The 11,253-nt window shown below is 38.7% G+C and overlaps 1 pseudogene across 1 annotated transcript; it reads left to right on the top strand.

Moving 5' to 3' along the window:
• The first annotated feature begins 2,038 nt into the window (after positions 1-2,038).
• Positions 2,039-4,416, top strand: LOC149816962 (protein BYPASS1-LIKE pseudogene; annotated as a pseudogene). The gene is made up of 2 exons (XR_016427583.1): positions 2,039-2,110; positions 2,241-4,416. The product of XR_016427583.1 is annotated as a protein BYPASS1-LIKE pseudogene (transcript).
• Positions 4,417-11,253: the final 6,837 nt, after the last annotated feature.

The following is an 11,253-nucleotide window of genomic DNA, read 5'->3' as shown; positions in this document are numbered from 1 at the left end:
CGGTCAGCCCGGACCGATGGCTACCCTCAATGACTGTATTATATACGAGCCAATTCAGAATGCCATATTTGGATCTGGATCCAAGGAAATCCTATTCAACTCAAGACCCTGGTCAAGATTTGAGTTAGGTCACTATTATCAAAATTAAAAAGACAACACAAGTATTGTGCATGGTATCATTATATCCAAAAAAATGTGGGCTTTCCTGAAACCACACATTTAAGCAAAAAGAGTAAGATAAATTAGGAAAGTGATTCCCAATTTCCCAACTTATCCTGCATTTCTTAAACAAAGTAGGATAAAACTGGGAGTTTTGGTTGTTCTTCATGATCCAAATTTGATGGGTGTCAGATTATCCCACATTTTTTGGATAAGTGGGTGAATCCAAAGCAGCCTGAAATCATCCTCCCGCCAGCGACGTTGATCTATACGTCATGTCAGTCGGGTCCGTATTCAATCCAGCAACTACGGGAAGGTAGGACCCAGATGAATATGACCCATATTTATGGCGCCCGTTATTGTCTCGTATGCGCCAGATCTGGATCCAGTCTACAACACCAATGATACATCTATTATGTGGATCCAGACCACAACATCATGCCAGTCGGATCCAACCCATAGACAGACCTCTAAGACAACATGACAACCTGTACCAATTGTCTGAAACCAAAAAAACCGTGAGTGTGATTTGTGCACAAATATTATAAATCTAGTTCTCGGCAAAGTCTATTTAAAGGAAATATGGGGCGATATCTTGAAAAAATATGGGGTTTTCTTCAAACAAAAAGTATTATAAAGTATGAAAAAGGTAATGCACAATAAAAATGTAATATTTTCAACATATATTGGTTTTTAAAAAATATGGTGATAAATAAAGGTGATTTAAAAATATCTGCGATATTTGTGACACTTTGTAAGAAGGGCATGTCCGATATTTTCACAAAAATCTCTGACGGCAAATTAAGCCTAATTTTGTTTCCATTAGTTCCGATGAAAAGAACTTGCGAACCGTTAGGATGCGGGTCGGATCACGTTTACCGGAATCGGAATCTTTATATTGGGCAACATGCCGGAACCTAGATTCAAATCTAAACTAGATTCGAAGCAGTAAAGTTGAATCCAGATTCCAATTTTACATGATCATGCTAGAGCCGACTGGAGAAAACGTCAAAAAACAGGGGACTTAGATGTAAAAAGTGTAAACGGATTGGTTTTGATCTGGATTTCATATTCAGATCCGACAAATACTGAACCTCCCAACCAGAGTCTGAAAACTGAAAAAGGATCCATCACATAGGTTCAAATCTGATCCAAATTTACTTATGGATCCATTTTAAGCATTCAAATCCTAAAACAATGTGCCATTCGAATCGCATATCATTCTGAATTCGATTCACTTGTACAAGCATGTCTAGGAGTAAAAAATATATTTCACAAATAGTTTACATCACATGTAAAACATATGATTGAATTGTTTAGCTTGAAAAAATAAGTTTATTGAAAATTTTTATTACTTTTATCTCTAGAATAATGTATTCTTTTTTGTAATTCTATTTCTTTCAACTCTAAAATGATGTATTTTTTTTATCTAAACAAGTTAGATCAAACTTGGCTCGTTTAAGCTCAAATTTGACCTGGCTCGCCTCAAGAATGATCTAAGCTTGAGCACTTCAAGGTCGGCTAGGTTGGATTGTTTACCAGCCCTTTATTATACAAAAAAGGTCCAAAAAAAAACCCATCAATTATTAGCTTCATTTTGTCAGGGATATATACGTCATCTTAAATAAACCCTCGCCATTTTGAGGGAAGAGTAGGGATTTCCGTAATTTGGCGCTCTCTTGCGTCACTAGAAACCCCTAAAACCACGGCTCCCCTTTTTCCCATATTTTATTCTTTCCAAATTTTAATTTTTCATTTACTGTTTTCCTTATTTTTACGAGTCACGCACGCGGTACGTTTGCTGCTCATATAAAAGGGGAGTGAGGTGCCGACGACAGCTCACACAGAGAGGAAGAAACGGAGAGAGAGAGAGAGAGAGAGAGAGACTAAGGGCGATCGATCCGGCACGGGCGACGGAGGAAGCCTTCCTCGATGAGCGACGATTCTAAAGGTACCTCTCCCAAATACTGCGATCCTTTGAGCTCTCTTCTCTATGCTGCCCCGTTGATTTCTGGGGGGTTTTCTGCGTCTCGCCCGCGGTTTTTCGTCTCTAACTCCGTCGATCCCGAAATTCTAGCCAGGATTTCTTTGGGGTACTGTTTCTACTGCGAGTGGAGCGCTCCTCAGTGCGGGATTTAGTGTCGATTTCGCTCTGGAAACGGTTCCGCGTAAGATTTTGACGTGCGGTTGGATATAGAGTTTGTTCTTCTTGCCTTCTTCGGGCGTTTCGGGCGATAAGGGTGCGGAGTGGGTGGTTCGTCACGTCTGGTGGCGGATTGTGGTGATTATAGGTTTAGGAGTTGGAGATCGGTTGGAATTTGCGCGTGAGAGGAGTTTTATGGTTTTCTCGTGGGAGTTTAGGGGTTTTTCCTTTTTCCCCGGTGTTTGATCGTTTGGTTTCCTTTACTATAGGTTTTGGGTATCAAGTTTGCTTTGTATGGTTATGTTGGGGATTTTGATATTTAGAGGGGGAACATCTTGAAAAACTTCGTTGTCTGCGGTTTCATTTGCCTTCTTCCTTCCATTCTTTATCCAATCCAAGGGAAAACGTGCTTCAGAATGCTTCTGGTTTCTGTATAGATATTTGTCCTTTTTTGTACGTTTTCTCAACTCAAGGTTGCAAAGAACGGTATTTTTTATATACTTCCGTCAAATTCAATCTCAATTCTACTCCCTCTTCGTTTGTTCCGTAATTTCTTCCGTGTAAACACTGTATTGTCTTACCTGAACCTTTTGTATGGAATGGTAAGAAGCTCTCTCTTGTCAGAATGCCCGCTACGGATTATCAGGGTTCTTCTGTGCCTTTTGCATCGCTAGGACGTTCAATTTTGAGTATTAGACGTGACCAGGTCCATTCCATGGAAGGGAATTCTGAATCTGGAACTGCGCAAGAGCATAGACTTGAGGCTTTCCAGCGGATGGTCACTGAGAAATTCCATGACCTTGCATCTTGCTACCCTGATGAGCTGCTTGCAATTTCATGGATTCGTCGCCTCCTTGATGCATTCCTTGCCTGCCAGGAAGAGTTCAGGTTAATCCTTCTGAACCATCGGTTCCAGTTTGCCAAGCCCCCTCTTGACCGCCAGACATCTGAGTTTTTTGAGCGCAGTGTCAAGGCTCTTGATGTCTGCAATGCAATTCGTGATGGAATTGAGCAGGTCCGGCAATGGCGCAGGCAGCTTGAGATTGTGTTATCTGCATTGGATTCACGTCAGCGTACTCTTGGTGAGTGGCAGTTCCGGAGGGCAAGGAAAGCTCTGACTGATTTGTCAATCGGAATGCTTGATGAGAAGGAAGCAGGATCTGTCCTGGCTCAGAGGAACAGGTCTTTCGGACGGAATTCCAGCAAAGAACGATTTGTGGGTCATTTTCGATCCCTTTCCTGGAGTGTATCTCCCTCTTGGTCAGCTGCTCGCCAGCTTCAGGCTATAGGGAACAACCTTAACCCTCCTCGTAGCAATGATGTCTTGGCAACTGGTGGGCTTTCTGGGCTTGTGTACACCATGAACACAATTCTTCTGTTTGTCATGTGGGCTCTGGTTGCAGCAATTCCTTGTCAGGATAGGGGCCTTCAGATACATTTCTCGGTTCCACGTCATTTCTCCTGGGCTGCTTCTGTGCTTTCCCTGCATGAGAGGATAGTGGAGGAATCAAAGAAGAAAGATCGCAGGAATTCAAGTGGACTGCTTAAGGAGATACACCAGATTGAAAAATGTGCACGTCACATAACAGAATTGGCAGATGCTATCCACCATCCATTGACGGAGGATAGGGAGAAGGGAGTTAGGCAAGGGGCTGAGGAGTTAGCCCAGGTATGCGAAGCGTTGAAGGATGGGCTCGATCCTCTCGAGCGCCAGGTTAGGGATGTCTTCCACAGGATCGTTCATAGCCGAACTGAGAGCCTCGAATGTTTGGGAAGGCCACACAGTTCTGAGTAGTGTGCCTTGGTGGTTGGATGGTTATGTTGATGTAAAGTTTTGCAATTGTATCGTTTCTTTTTTAGCATTTTGCTCTCGGATGTGATTCTGTCCTTTTAACTGAATGAAAGGATATAGGTATACCTCCAGTTCTCCTGCCCGCCATGAATAAGATGTTCCTGTGATATGATGGGAAGCAGGTAGCGTCCTCTGTATCTACAATACATTCTTGTACAAAAAAGGATTGCTCTCGCCATACCACTGGTACTATATTTTGGCTTGTTTGCTTTATAATTTGTCACAGTATTCCAGTGCTGAATTTAATACGTTGTAGTTGACATTCTGGGTGTCTCTCTTGCTCTTCCTCTTTTAAACTGGTTTCTTGTCTTTATCTGTACCCCTTCTCTTTTGAAGATGTGGTGTGGGTTGGTATGGGGCTCTAGCGTGATAATGGTAAATATGGATTTAGGGAAATTAATTACATATATGATAGTTATGTCCAGAGGCTAAACCTGATTGAGCTGCAATGATGTCTAAATTTAACTGAATCTGCAGAGAGACTTTCGCTCCCACACAAAAACAAATATTCTGGTGCACTGATCAGGTTATGCTTGAAACAAAATTTTGTGTGGATTGCAAGCATTGTGGAGGTTTTGATATGCTCATTCATGTCTTTCTTCTTATGTTAAAAAATCTTGTGCATGCCTGGTTGTAATAACAAGTTCTTATGTTTGGGCTGGGCTTTAGAGATTTTTTTTTTCTACACGCTGTTTTATTTGCATTTAGAATATGGGAAGTGATATCAAGGTATGGAACCACACATAGGCACTATAATAATAGACTAAGCTCTACGCTTAGTTGTTTGGTTTCATAAATTTTATTCTTTTCTTAATGGTGTTATTTAAGATCAAATGTAACTGTTGGTACTATTGTGTTTGAATGCTTGATCTCATGATATCATTGCCACTAACTATCAAGTGATATCAAGTATCAACATGATTGGGCCTTTTGCCCACAACTTGTGTTTTTTAATTGTTATTTTACATGAGAGGCCAGCCATTTTCCTTTAATGGTGTTCAAACTGCTCAAGGGTGTTTAGGTATCTATTAAAACATGCTTCTAGATTGTATTGTATTCTCAGCCATAGGTTGTCCTGCAGATTAGTGCCAAATGAGGAAATTAGTAGCTGCTGAAATGAAATGGGGATCTTCGAAACACGAGCTTTGATTAACAAGAGCAAGTGTCAAGAATGACACTAAAGCATAACCCTTAAAAAGGGTATAACTGGAAACAAAATAAAAATAAAAATGTATTCTTTATTGATATGAAAAACCAATTGCTTAAGAAGCATTGGAGTAAAATACAAGAGGGGCTGCACCCCTTTATATACACAGCTGAAAGAGGACTCAATAGAGCTGTTGGGCACAGTCCAACAGCTCTATTTAGAGTTGTTGGAATGTGTCAGTCCAACAGCTCTATTAAGAGCTGTTGGACTGTGTCAGTCCAACAGCTCTATTGCTAGTCAAGTCTGGACAGGACTTGACTAGCAACAGTCATTCTAGTTCAAACTGAACTAGATGACATAAAGACAAAAAATAAAAATAAAGGAAAAAAAATACAGAAAAGAAAGAAATTAAAAATGTATTTATATATATATATATATATATATAATAATATAATATTATTATATATACATATATGTACAGTTTTACATTTTAACACTCCCCCTCAAACTTACGGTACAATGAGCGAAAGTTTGTCTAAGAGAAAGTGAAATCGGGGAGCAGCGAGAGGCTTTGTAAAGAGGTCTGCTAACTGATATTCTGAAGTGACATATGGCAGATCAATTATCCCATGTAGATATTCCTCTCTGACGTAGTGACAATCCATTTCGATGTGTTTGGTGCGTTCGTGAAATGTTCTGTTACTGGCAATGTAGATCGCACTTTTGTTGTCACAACACATTTGTGAAGCCTTTGTTGCTTCAACTCCCATGTCAGCAAGCAGTCGTCGGAGCCAAACTACTTCCATGGTCGTGGTTGCCATGGCTCTGTATTCAGCTTCGGTGGATGAGAGAGATACCTTCTGCTGCTTTTTACACCTCCACGAGATTAATGATTCCCCTAAAAAGACACAAAAGCCAGTGGTTGAGTGTCTGTTATTGGGATCACCTCCCCAATCAGCATCAGTATATGCAATTAAATCAAGAGAAGAGGAGGAAGATAAGAAAAGTCCTCGTGAAAGAGAGGACTTGATGTATCTGATAATACGCATGACTGCTCCCATATGAACAGAAGTAGGAGCATGTTGAAATTGACTTGCTGTATGAACAACATGTGCTATATCTGGTCTGGTAATGGATAGATAGGAAAGTGCCCCGACAAGCTGTCTGTAAGGAGTAGGGTCTGCAAGAAGTTCTCCATCATCAATCTTCATTTTAACATTAACAACTTCTGGAGTGTCAACTTTCTTATCATCAGTAATACCAGACCTGAAAACAATATCAAAAGCAAATTTAGTCTAAGATAATAAATATCCTCTAGGAGAATAAGCAACTTCAATGCCTAAAAAATATCTCAACAAGCCCAAATCAGTCATTTCAAAATGAGATTTAAGAAGTGTTTTGATTGTTTCAACTCCCTGTTTATCGCTTCCGGTGATGATCATATCATCCACATAGAGAAGAAGCACAATGATCCCTGCATCAGAATTCTTAATAAACAAAGCAGTGTCAGTTAAACAGAATTGAAAACCAATATCAATCATAACACGACTAAACCTATCATACCAAGCTTTTGGTGCTTGTTTAAGTCCATAAAGAGCTTTTTCTAAGCGAAGGACTTTACCCTTAGGAATACTTAGACCAGGAGGGGGTTCCATATATACTTATTCAACTAGCTTTCCATTTAAAAAAGCATTTTTGACATCCATTTGAAAAATAGACCATTTTTTGATAGAAGCTAAGGCAATTAAGGTTCGGACAGTAGTCATACGAGCCACCGGAGCAAAGGTTTCTTCATAATCAATCCCATATTCTTGGGCATAACCTTTGGCTACTAAACGGGCTTTATATCTTTCAAGAGTACCATCACTCTTGGTTTTAATTTTATAAACCCATCGACATCCTATAGTTTTCTTCCCTGGAGGAAGATCTTGAATATTCCATGTAGAAGCCTTTTCAAGTGCATCTAATTCAACTTTCATGGCTTCTATCCATTTGATATCATTTTTTGCTTGAAAATATGTGGATGGTTCTTCATATGAGTGAATTAATGCAATAACTGCCCTATATGTGGGTGAGAAAGACTCGTATGATACAAACTTTTCTGGAGGCCTCGAGATTCGGGATGATTGTCTAGTTGGAATGTTAGAATATTTCTCAAGTGCACATGGAGTATTAGACTCTTGTCGCCTGGAATATTGAATACTAGTATCTCTATGAACTTCTTCATTTTCAACATTAAGATCAATAATTCTTGGATCATCATCAAAGTTACAATCAAGGTCATATTCATCAGATGTTGATGTTAGATCTAGCAAAAAGGAGTACTCAGTGACGTCTTTTAATTTTCTAAAATCAAAGAAGCTCTCCTTTTCAAGAAAGGAAACATTTCTAGACACATATAGTTTATTATTTTTGAAGTGAAAACATCTATAACCTTTCTGGTTTTCAGCATATCCTAAAAAAGCACAGGGAATCGCACGAGAGGAAAGTTTATCATTTTTGTCAGTAAATATGAAACATTTGCACCCAAATATTCTTAATCTAGAGTAGTCTGGAGAAATGTTCATAAGTTTTTCAATGGGAGTGATATTTTGTAACGAAGAAGATGGCATCCTATTAATGAGATAGGTGACAGTTAAGGCAGCTTCTGCCCAAAAGTCTTTAGGGACTTTATTTGCTATTAATAAAGTTCTAGTGGTTTCTATAATATGGCGATGTTTTCGTTCTGCCAGTCCATTTTGTTGAGGTGTATAAGGACAAGATCTTTGATGTGTGATGCCATGCAATTTAAGATAATTTTGAAAATCTGTGGATAAAAACTCTCCCCCTGAATCTGTGCGAAAAATAGTAATATCATTTTGAAATTTGTTTTTAACCATATTATGAAAAGTTTGAAAGTATGAAAATACTTCAGACTTATGTTTGAGAAAGTACATCCACGTATGTCGGGAGAAATCATCGACAAAAATAACATAGTAAACAAATCCTCCTTTAGAAATTACTGGTGCAGGACCCCAAACATCCGAGTGTATTAATTCAAGTGGTCTTGAAGAGAAAAAGGTTCTGTTCTGAAATGGTAATCTTTTCATTTTGCCGATAATACAATCTTTACAATCAAATGATTCAGAGTTACAAAATTTCCCTAGATTTGGAAAATGTTGGATTTTGCTATATGTGGGTGACCAAGTCTCTTATGCCACAGTTCCAACTCTATTTTTTGAATATTATAACAAAAAGCTTTCTTCGGCATTTCCAAAAAATCCATGTAATAGAGTCCTCCTTCTCTATGGCCTTCCCCAATCAGCTTGCCTGACTGGCGATCCTGTACCCAACAACCATGAGAAGAAAAAAAAATATTACACCCATAATCAGAAATTTGAGATACAGATAAAAGATTTAAATTTAATTTAGGAACATGTCTAATTTCTGGAATAAAAAAAATTTTTGTTTTATAAATTTTTTCAAAATCTCCTATTCCTTCTATTTCAAGAGAAGTCCCATCAGCAGTAAAGACCTTTGACACACTTGTTTTATTTTTAACACATTTGGATAGACTTTGATTATTTGGGGTCATATGAAAAGATGCACCAGAGTCAAGAAGCCAAGAAATTTTACCTAAATCAGAAAAAGATGAGGCTGCTGCGCCGGTTGAAGCTTCAGATGAGGAAGAGGCACCTTTGATGAGAGGCTGAAGGATCTCCATTAGTTGGGCCAGGGAAACTGGTGCATCCTGATCTTTAGGCTCCGATCCAGCAATTGCAGCTCTTTTTTCTCTCAGCTCCTTAAGTTTGGGACATTGTGGCCTGTAGTGTCCCGGTTCATGACAGTGATGACAAATAACTTTCTTCTTATCATAGTCACCATTTTGTCGGTTAAAGTGAGGAGGCCTATATGATCGAACATGATTCCCTGGTCTAGACACGGCTAAAACGGAATCATCTTCAATTTTTAAAGAACCTTTCCGGAGACGATTTTCTTCCATTGTTAACTCTTCAATAGTTTCAACAATAGAAGGAATTTTTCCCCGGTGAAGTAGGGCCGATTTAGTGGTTTCAAATTCCGGCCTTAATCCAGTGATAAACTGGTAAAAATGTTCAACATCGAGTTGTTTCTGACGAAGCTCGATGTCTTCGGCACAATGCCACTTTGGTTCTAAAAGGGAAAGTTCTTCCCAAAGTTCGGACAACCCATTGTAATATTCACGAATAGTTTTGTCTCCTTGTGTCATCATTCGAACTTTTTCTTGGAGGTTGCACACGTGTGCAATATCTTTAAGGGAATACATATTCTTAAGGTATTCCCATGCCTTATCGGCATGATCAAATTTGGCAAGACTTGAGCATTTTTTAATGTCAACGCTATTGATAAGCCATGACATTATCTTCGCATGAGATATTCTCCATTCTTTCCATTTCTTCTCGTATGAGGCAATAGCCTTGATTTTCTCTTCTTTCGATAGAGGGACGTCTTTATCTCCCTCCTTTTTAGTAAGAGATAGCTTAGGTTCCGAATCGGAACCATCCACAATCCCCCATAAGCCTTTTCCCCATATATGGTGCTTCATGATTGAAGCCCATGTTACATAGTTCGTATCGCTTAGTTTCATAGGCATGATGGTGACTTTATCATTGTCATCCATCGATTACAAGGAGAGAAAGAATAGGGATAGAAGAGAAACAAGAAGGAAAATGAGAAAGAAAAAAAAAAAAAAACAATACAACAAGATGTGAAATCTTTTCCAATGAAGTGATAAAACACTTCTCTTCAAGTGGCGAACACTTTTGCAAACGGGCACGGAAACCGAGGCAGCTTTTCCTCAAGATTTAGTACTTCCGCGGCTCTGATACCATGAAATGAAATGGGGATCTTCGAAACACGAGCTTTGATTAACAAGAGCAAGTGTCAAGAATGACACTAAAGCATAACCCTTAAAAAGGGTATAACTGGAAACAAAATAAAAATAAAAATGTATTCTTTATTGATATGAAAAACCAATTGCTTAAGAAGCATTGGAGTAAAATACAAGAGGGGCTGCACCCCTTTATATACACAGCTGAAAGAGGACTCAATAGAGCTGTTGGGCACAGTCCAACAGCTCTATTAAGAGCTGTTGGACTGTGTCAGTCCAACAGCTCTATTGCTAGTCAAGTCTGGACAGGACTTGACTAGCAACAGTCATTCTAGTTCAAACTGAACTAGATGACATAAAGACAAAAAATAAAAATAAAGGAAAAAAAATACAGAAAAGAAAGAAATTAAAAATGTATTTATATATATATATATAATAATATAATATTATTATATATACATATATGTACAGTTTTACATTTTAACAGCTGCTGCTATGGCAAAACTTTTTGTGATTGCCAATTGGACCATGTTTATTATGTTAGCTCCTGGTAATAGTGTTTAGGAATCCAGTTGAATTTGTCACTACTTTGAAGAATCTTTATTTCTGCCTGTTGGGATGTCTTTGATATGCTAATTCTTAATTCTGTCCTTATGACAGAACTAGGGGCTAAAGGTCAGTCTGGACTCTGTATTGCTTCTCAAAACCTATTCTGGTTGAAAGGGTCGCTTGAAAAGGTGTTAGATGAATAAAATGACAATTGAACTTTCTTGGAGATTCCTCTCCTTTGGAGGAGAAAATAATAGTCTTAAGACTATAATTACCAACTATGAAGCCACATTTGTCCATACAACTAAAGGACCTTGGGTTTTGGTGGCTAGTTCTGTAGCCAAGAGATGCATCCTTCCAATCTTTTACTTATCATGGACTTCTCAGTTGCAGTTTCATGATGGGAAAGTTGGGTCCTTTATTTTGCTCCATACTTGCTTTTGTTGCCCTTTTGCTTTCTTCCAGTTTGCTTTGAGTTTGGGCTTATGTTTTTGCTGATACTTGAGTTGTGGAATTGATGGTGCTCGCTTCACCTTGTTAGCCCTTGTCTGGTT

Source organism: Nuphar pumila, chromosome 14 (assembly GCF_984573655.1).
Source record: "Nuphar pumila chromosome 14, dmNupPumi1.hap1.1, whole genome shotgun sequence".
NCBI lineage: Eukaryota > Viridiplantae > Streptophyta > Magnoliopsida > Nymphaeales > Nymphaeaceae > Nuphar > Nuphar pumila.
This window is presented reverse-complemented; position numbering and strand designations above follow the sequence as displayed.